The following is an 8,093-nucleotide window of genomic DNA, read 5'->3' as shown; positions in this document are numbered from 1 at the left end:
TCAGCTTGAAGCTGTTGCTGCTTTTTCTTCAGGCTATTTGCCGTGGCCATAAGCCGGCGCTTGAAGCTCTCTTGTTTGACGGGATCCTCTGGTATGGCGAATTCATCGTCGACGAGGCTTGCCTCATCTTCGGAGGGGGGGCATGTGATTTTCATCCTCCTCCTCTCCGTCTACCGCTCTCTCAGGAGAGCTGGCTCCTCCATCCTCCTGCTCTAAATCTTGCTAGAGGGGTTTGTTGTTTTCTTCGGCACTATCCGGAGTGTTATTATCTCCTGTGCCGGTATCACCACTTTTGCTTTGGCGGGACTTAGAGCGGCGCCGCTAACGTCGGCGTTTGGGTTGCTTCTTGGAGGGGTCATCCTCCGCTATCCCATCGCCATTGCCTTCTTTGGGTGTATCCACCATGTATATGTCATATGATGAGGTGGCTTTCCAGTGCCCTATAGGTGCTGGTTCATGTTCGTCTCCTACATCGTCGTCCATACCGTCGATATCTTCGGAGTCGAAGTCGAGCATGTCGGTTAAATCATTGACAGTGGCTACGAAGTGGGTGGTGGGTGGGTGTCGAATTTCTTCGTCATTCGCATCCCAATCCTGTTGGCCATAATCCGGGCAGGGCTTTCCTGACAAAGAGAGAGACCTTACTGAATTCAGAATGTTGCCGAAGGGCGAGTGCTGAAAGATATCCACGGCGGTGAATTCCATGATCGGCGCCTAATCGGATTCGATTGGCAGGGGCGCGGATGGTTCGGAGTCCGGAAAAGAGTTCGGCACCTTGGAGTCACAGGCTACGCAGAGGTTTAGGCTGGTGTTCGGCTCGATCGCCGTTGAGACTGCAGCCCCTGAGGCGGTGTCTAACCACCCATCCTCGACTGGCGCAGTTGGCCCCGAGCTAAGGGTCGGAGCTGATGCGGGCATAGCCTCTGGGGTACTGTTCGGCGGCAGAGCTAGGTCATACCCATCGCAACAGTGTGGCGTGCCCGGCTGTGGCTCGAATCGATCGAAGATCAAGTCTCCGCGGATGTCGGCCATGTAGTTCAAACTTCCAAATCTGACCTGATGGCCAGGGGCGTAGCTTTCAATCTGCTCCAGATGGCCAAGCGAATTAGCCCGCAGTGCAAAGCCGCCGAATACGAGATCTGTCCGGGGAGAAAAGTCTCACCCTGGACCGCATCGCTATCGATGATAGTAGGAGCCATCAAGCCTAATGGCGACGACACAGAGGAACTCTCAATGAAAGCACCAATGTCGGTGTCAAAACCGGCGGATCTCGGGTAGGGGGTCCCAAACTGTGCGTCTAGGCCGGATGGTAACAGGAGGCAGGGGACACGATGTTTTACCCAGGTTCAGGCCCTCTTGATGGAGGTAAAACCCTACGTCCTGCTTGATTAATATTGATGATATGGGTAGTGCAAGAGTAGATCTGCCACGAGATCAGAGAGGCTAAACCCAAGAAGCTAGCCTATGGTATGATTGTATGTTATGGTTGTTGTCCTATGGACTAAAACCCTTCGGTTTATATAGACACCGGAGAGGGTTAGGGTTACACAAGGTCGGTTACAAAGGAGGAGATATCCATATCCGTATTGCCTAGCTTGCCTTCCACGCCAAGTAGAGTCCCATCCGGACACGAGACGAAGTCTTCAATCTTGTATCTTCATAGTCTAACAGTCCGGCCAATGGAGATAGTCCGGCTGTCCGGAGACCCCCTAATCCAGGACTCCCTCAGCTCTCTGATTTTCTTTTGTTTCATTATCTCTTAAAAGCAGGTGGCGCAAAGGGGAAACACCTACAACCGACCCCATAGGAGTTCGGATCCGTACACTCACCTACGGGGTTACCCCCTTCAAGGATTCCCCTCGCTGAGGACAGACGGCGCAAACATGCGACAGGAGGTCCAAAATAACTTTTTGTAGACCGCACTCTTTTTTCGAGCCTGTAACATGCCTTTTTCCTCTGCCTTCGACCCAGGACATATCAAATTGCCGGGGTCATGGCCCTTATGTATATCAAGTAACCATTGGCATATCACTCAGGTCCCAGTTCAAATTATCCAAATTAATCACTCGCGTCTTTTCGCAAAATGAATACGCCTCCTATGGTCGTTTCATAGATATACCCCGGCTTAACTTGCCAGGGGCTCGGTACGGGAACAAATGGGTTGCCAACAAAGTCCGAACAGCTTTTACAGCGTACTTCGGCGTCGCGAGTTTGGCCTTATATGCATCAGCTCCGAATCATGTCTTGGGTCAATAGTTGGGTTGCCCGGCTCCTATGCTTGGTACCCTACGTTCCGCTCTATCGGCTAGGGTAGTAAAGGGAGAACTACTGCTATTGTGCTACTGGCTCACCCGGTGACGCACCTCAGTAGAGAAAGCCGAAAACTGACTGTCATGATGCGGCGAGAGCTGGTCAACCACTCGATGACTTATCGAAATCTCTAGCGATTCCTCCGTGTCACACGAAGGACCTATTTTCGGGTCAATTATGTAAACGCGTCGTATGAGTAAGCCGCATACATACTAGGGGCTATGTCGTAGACCCACGGTAAAACTCCTATGGCTAAGTGAAAGTGTTAACGCCCTATAGTCTGGTTGCCTGGTTCGCCGCATTGACACCTCCTTCATGGACCAAGACGTTGGGTCAAGAGTGATCAGATACTTTTTCGAACACCCCTGTACTTCCTACAAGGGGGCTGAAGCTGACGACTGGAAAACTTTCAGATTATATTAAAATGGCCGCACATGAGGAACACAAGCTTTCGAGCAAAATACATAAATAGATTTACTATAAAATTGTCTCGTACAATTCTCATACACTTCACTCGAACATTATGTCTTTCGAGCATTGACCCTCTATCAAGCGAGCGGCTACAAGGACGTCTTCAAAATAATGTTCTGGTTTGTGGCGGTCCTTGCCCTTGGGTGGACTCTTCACCGCAACGTCGATGGCCTTCATATTCCCCCAGAACGTCTTGACTCAGGCAAAAGCCATCCGTGCACCTTCGATACACACCGATCGCTTCACAGTGTCGATACGAGGCACTGCGTCAACAAGCCGCTGCACCAAGCCGAAGTAACTGTTCGGAACAGGCTCAGTTGGCCATAACCAGATTATGACGTTCTTCATGGTAGCATCGGATATCCTATGAAGCTCGGCCCACTGGGACATCTGCTCATTCAGCAACAGGGGGCGCTTCGAGGCGCCGAATTGTGACCAGAAAAGCTTCTCCATTGCGTACCCGTCTCACGCATGATAATACTGCGCCGCATCGGAAGAACTCTTCGGCAAGTCTAAGAACTCGTCCGGAGAACTCCACAATTGGTTAACCTGAGCATAGTTCGGATCACCGAACTTAGCCTGTAGCAAAAATGGCTTACCAGCTGCAATCTCCCCAGCTTGCCGGATTTCCTCGCGGGCTGCTCTGGATTCAGACCGCGCTTCTCTCACCTCTCGTAGGGCCTTGTCAATTTCATCCGTTTTGGCTTCATTCTCCTTCTCAAGGAGTTCACACCGGCTAGTAGCACTTTTTAGCTCGAGCGCCATTGTGGGTATCTTCTCCTCGTCTTGACGCCGAGCAGCTCGTTCGGCTTTTAACTCAGCCAATGCCTTCTCGGTAGCCGCATTACTACACCGGGCCTGCTCCATGGCCCGGGCTAGCTCCGCCCGAAGAATTTCAACGGCGGCAGCCCCATCTGCAGCCAGGCACAACTTTCAGCATCATGCTTATATCACAAAAATGTATGCGCAGGGACTGCTCCGAATACATACCTTGCGCCTCGTTAAGACGCATATTGATTAACGTGATGTCATCCCCGGCTACATCAAGCTTCCGTTGCAGTTCGGCAATATCCGCAGTCTGGGAAGTAGCCAGGGGGAAGCAGCCTGTGTTCAAAGTTAATCAGATTAGTCCTCGAATATTTCTTTTGATCCTCCATTCGCTTCCTATGGGAAGCCAACCTGAGTCTCAGGGGCTACTGTCTATACACAGGTGTATTTTCTGAATAAAACACAATTGCACATATTACAGTACAAACCACAAAGCCTCTCAGCAGACTTGCAAAGGCCTCATTCAATCCGCTCTTTGCGGATAGGACCTTTTTTACCACCGTACCCATCAAGGTACGATGTTCCTCTGAAATGGACGCTTGTCGCAGCATGTTCGTCAAGATATCCGGCGCCTCTGGGTCTCCGGAGGCAGCCGCAGGAGTACAGTCACCCTTTGAAGGGATCCGTTTATTTGTATCCAGCTGCATTCCGGATTGTTCGGGGTCTTCATTGTTGTTTCTCGGACCCTGGGCCGCCGAAGTATCACCTTCGTGTAGCGTCTTCGTCATCCCTGGCACCACTTGTTGGTCGGAGGAGACCCTCCGCGACGACACCTCAAGATCGTCTGTCCTATTGGACAAAGAAGCCGGTGGGGGCGTCTCGCTTTCCATCATCTCCGGGAGAAGGTCCCCCGAGGAAGAGGATTGTTTAAGGGGGTTGCGCGCTGAGCTACAAAAAATATATATTCCGGGCATCATAAGAAAAGAACGGGATAGGTTTAAAACAGCCTTGTTCGCTTACGATTTGGCCGGAGGCTTGTCCTCATCATGAGACTGCACTTCGACGTCCTCCAGGCCCGGGCCGCCCCCCAAAGGCATCTTGCCACGCTTAGGAGCTTGCTTCTCCCAATCTTCAGAGGCGGCCCTCTTCTTCCTGGTGGGGAAGGAGATAGTGGGCCCCTCTTCACTTTTGTCTTCAGATGAGGGGATTTTTATTCCTCCGGACGCAAAGTCCGAGGTTCCCTGGGAATAGAGGCCATCCTTGGTCCTCTTGCCCTCTGCCTCATCCTCCTTCTCCGGCATCTGGTATGGTGTTGGGGCCAGCATCCTTGTTAAGACAGGATTCGCTGGACCCTCGGCAGAGGGGCCGAACACATAATCAGTCCCGCCTTCTTTATCCAGCCCTAGAAAAAGATAGCTTGCTTAGTACCATATTACTGTATGCATGACCACAAAGTATTCGAAAGCCAAGTGCTTACCGGGGTATCCGAACGATTACAGTTAAGGCCGACGTCCTCAGCAGTATCCGGCCAATGTTTCCGCTTCCCAAAAAATAACTTCCACATCCCTTTGTGTGTGGCGCCGAAGAAGTGTTGGAGGGTTTGTGGTCCTTTTGGATTAAACTCCCACATGCGGCGAGGCCTGTGCTGGCAGGGTAGGATTCGACGAACTAACATCACTTGGATCACACTAACGAGATCGATATCCCTCTCGAGGAGGGTTCGGATGCGGCTTTGTAAGGTCCGCACTTCATCCACTAATCCCCAGTCTAGCCCCTTGTTGACCCATGACGCTAGTCATAACGGTGGGTCGGGACGGAAGGTGGGGGCAGCTACCCATTTAGTACTATGGGGCTCTGTGATATAAAACCACTCCCGCTGCCAGTAATTGGAAGCCTCGGAAAAAGAACCTTTTGGCCAGGGAGTGTTGGCGAGTTGGCTGATTATAGCACCGCCGCACTCGCCTGTTCCCCGTCGACTACCTTCGGCTTTACACTGAAGGTTTTGAGCCATAAGCCGAAGTGTGGGGGGATTCGAAGGAAGGCCTCGCATGTAATGATAAACGCCGAGACATGGAGGATAGAGGTTCGGGGCAAGATCGTCAAAATCTAGTCCGTAATAAAACATTAGCCCTCGGACAAATGGGTGAAGAGCAAACCCTAACCCCCGGAGGAAGTGGGAGACGAATACCACCCTTTCGCCGGATCTGGGGGTCGGGATAACTTGTCCTTGAGCAGGAAGCCGGTGGTGGATCTCTGCAGTCAGTTATCTGGCCGCCCGAAGCTTTGTGATATTCTCCTCTGTAACAGAGGAAGCCACCCATCAGCCTTGGGAGCTGGATCCGGACATGATGGGAAGGCTGAAAGCAATGGAGTCGAACCTTGGGTGCTGGAACTCAGGGCTGGGGAGGCTTACGAGAGGTTTGGCATAAAAAAACGGCCCTTGGTTCCTTTATATACACCTCCGGTATTGAACGTCTCCTCCTAAGCCTAAGAACCTGCCTATTTCTAAGGAATCTTTCTCGCAGGATGGTTGGGTTACCCACGCTCGTATTGATGAGAATCCCGTAATAAGGGGACACGATCTCTGCTTTGACAAGACGTGCCAATGACAACCGCGTCTCGAAACGTGGGGTGAAAAACGGTTCAAAATTATGACCGGACAGGTGTGACGTCGCATTACTAAAGTTGTCAGCAGATTGGACTTGTGTGTTATTATATTCTCTCTGCGGTTGTGTGCGGTGTGTGTTACAGGTCCGGACATGATCAATTCGTCTGGAGACTATTCGGGAGTTCGGAAGGAGGAACCCGCCTTGCAATGCCGAAGACAGCACTACGCGCCGGATACCTTGTCATTGAAGTCAGGTTCAGGGGCTACTAAGGGAGTCCTGGACTAAGGGGTCCTCGGGCGTCCGGCCTGTTATCTATGGGACCGACTGATGGGCTGTGAAGATATGAAGACCGAAGACTGTACCCGTGTCCGGATAAGACTCTCCTTGGCGTGGAAGGCAAGCTTGGCGAACAACAATGAAGATTCCATCTGATGTAACCGACTCTATGTAACCCTAGATCCCCCCGGTGTCTATATAAACCAGAGGGTGAGGTCTGGAAAGGATATACTCAATACCTTAGTCATATAGGCTAGACTTCTAGGGTTTAGCCATTACGATCTCGTGGTAGATCAACTCTTGTAATACTCATATTCATCAATATCAATCAAGCAGGACGTAGGGTATTACCTCCATCAAGAGGGCCCGAACCTGGGTAAAACATCGTGTCCCTTGTCTTCTGTTACCATCAACCTTAGACGCACAGTTCGGGACCCCCTACCCAAGATCCGCCGGTTTTGACACCGACAAAGAGCAACTCCAACGCGGCGACCCAAATGAACGCGCGCTTTGTCCTTTTTCGTCCGTTTGGGTCGGCCAGGCGGACGGGCGTGTCTATTTTTCAATTTGGGTCAGCTGGTGCGCCCAACAGGAGGCTGGCCCAAACTGCCTGTGTCAAAAGAAAAATATAAATGATAAACACATGGCCGGAATAAAAATTTAATAAAACATAACTAAACATAAATGGTCGGTCAACCGCCGGTCAAAGTCTACTTAAAACATTAATTAAACACTAAAAAAACTCCGGGTGCATGATACCCTAGGTGTCCTCCTTGCCGTTGCCCTTGCCCCGCTGCACGCTTTCATTAAAAAGGATGGGCACGCAGCCCTTCCACACACCGCCAGGCGGGCCTGAGGTAGGTGCTGGCGTTTAATACAATCGCGCGCGGTGGTTGGCCGGCCGACATGTGGGGCTGTCACGGACAACGAGGGGACGCACGGCGCGGCCGCTTCGTGTCCGCACCCGATGCATTTCAGGCGCCTGAAATGCGTTGGCGCGGACACGAAGCGAACACATTTTGGGTTTGGTTCGACGCGTTGGGCTGGCGTTTTCGGCGACCCAAACAAACATGGGCGGGCGAAATGGGTCGCCCGGTTGGAGTTGCTCTAAGATGGCTACTGCACGAGCTCTAGCCACCATGGCAATCTTCCTGCTGGTGGCGCTCTCAACCTCCCACATCGCATCCTCACTCCGTCCGAGTCAAGGTGTCTGCCATGCAAGTGGCTATCTTCTAGAAAAGTCGGGCAACTGTGAGAAGAGCAACGACCCGAATTGTTGTGAGGACAGCAAGAGATACACGTAGTACTAGTGCTTGCCCCCGATCACCACGACCACGAAGGTCATCTTGACCGCGGCGACCCAAACGAACATGGGCAGATGAAATGGGTCGCCCGGTTGGAGTTGCTGTAAGATGGCTACTGCACGAGCTCGAGCCACCATGGCAATCTTCCTGCTGTGGCGCTCTCCACCTCCCACATCGCATCCTCACTCCATCCAAGTCAAGGTGTCTGCCATGCAAGTGGCTGTCTTCTAGAAAAGTCGCGCAACTGTGAGAAGAGCAACGGCCTGAATTGTTGTGAGGACGGCAGGAGATACCCGTAGTACCAATGCTCACCCCCGATCACCATGACCACGAAGGCCATCTTGACTCTCAACTG

The sequence above is a fragment of the Triticum urartu genome, chromosome 1 (assembly GCF_003073215.2).
Source record: "Triticum urartu cultivar G1812 chromosome 1, Tu2.1, whole genome shotgun sequence".
NCBI lineage: Eukaryota > Viridiplantae > Streptophyta > Magnoliopsida > Poales > Poaceae > Triticum > Triticum urartu.
The sequence above is the reverse complement of the archived record's forward strand: the minus strand, read 5'-3'. Positions refer to the sequence as shown.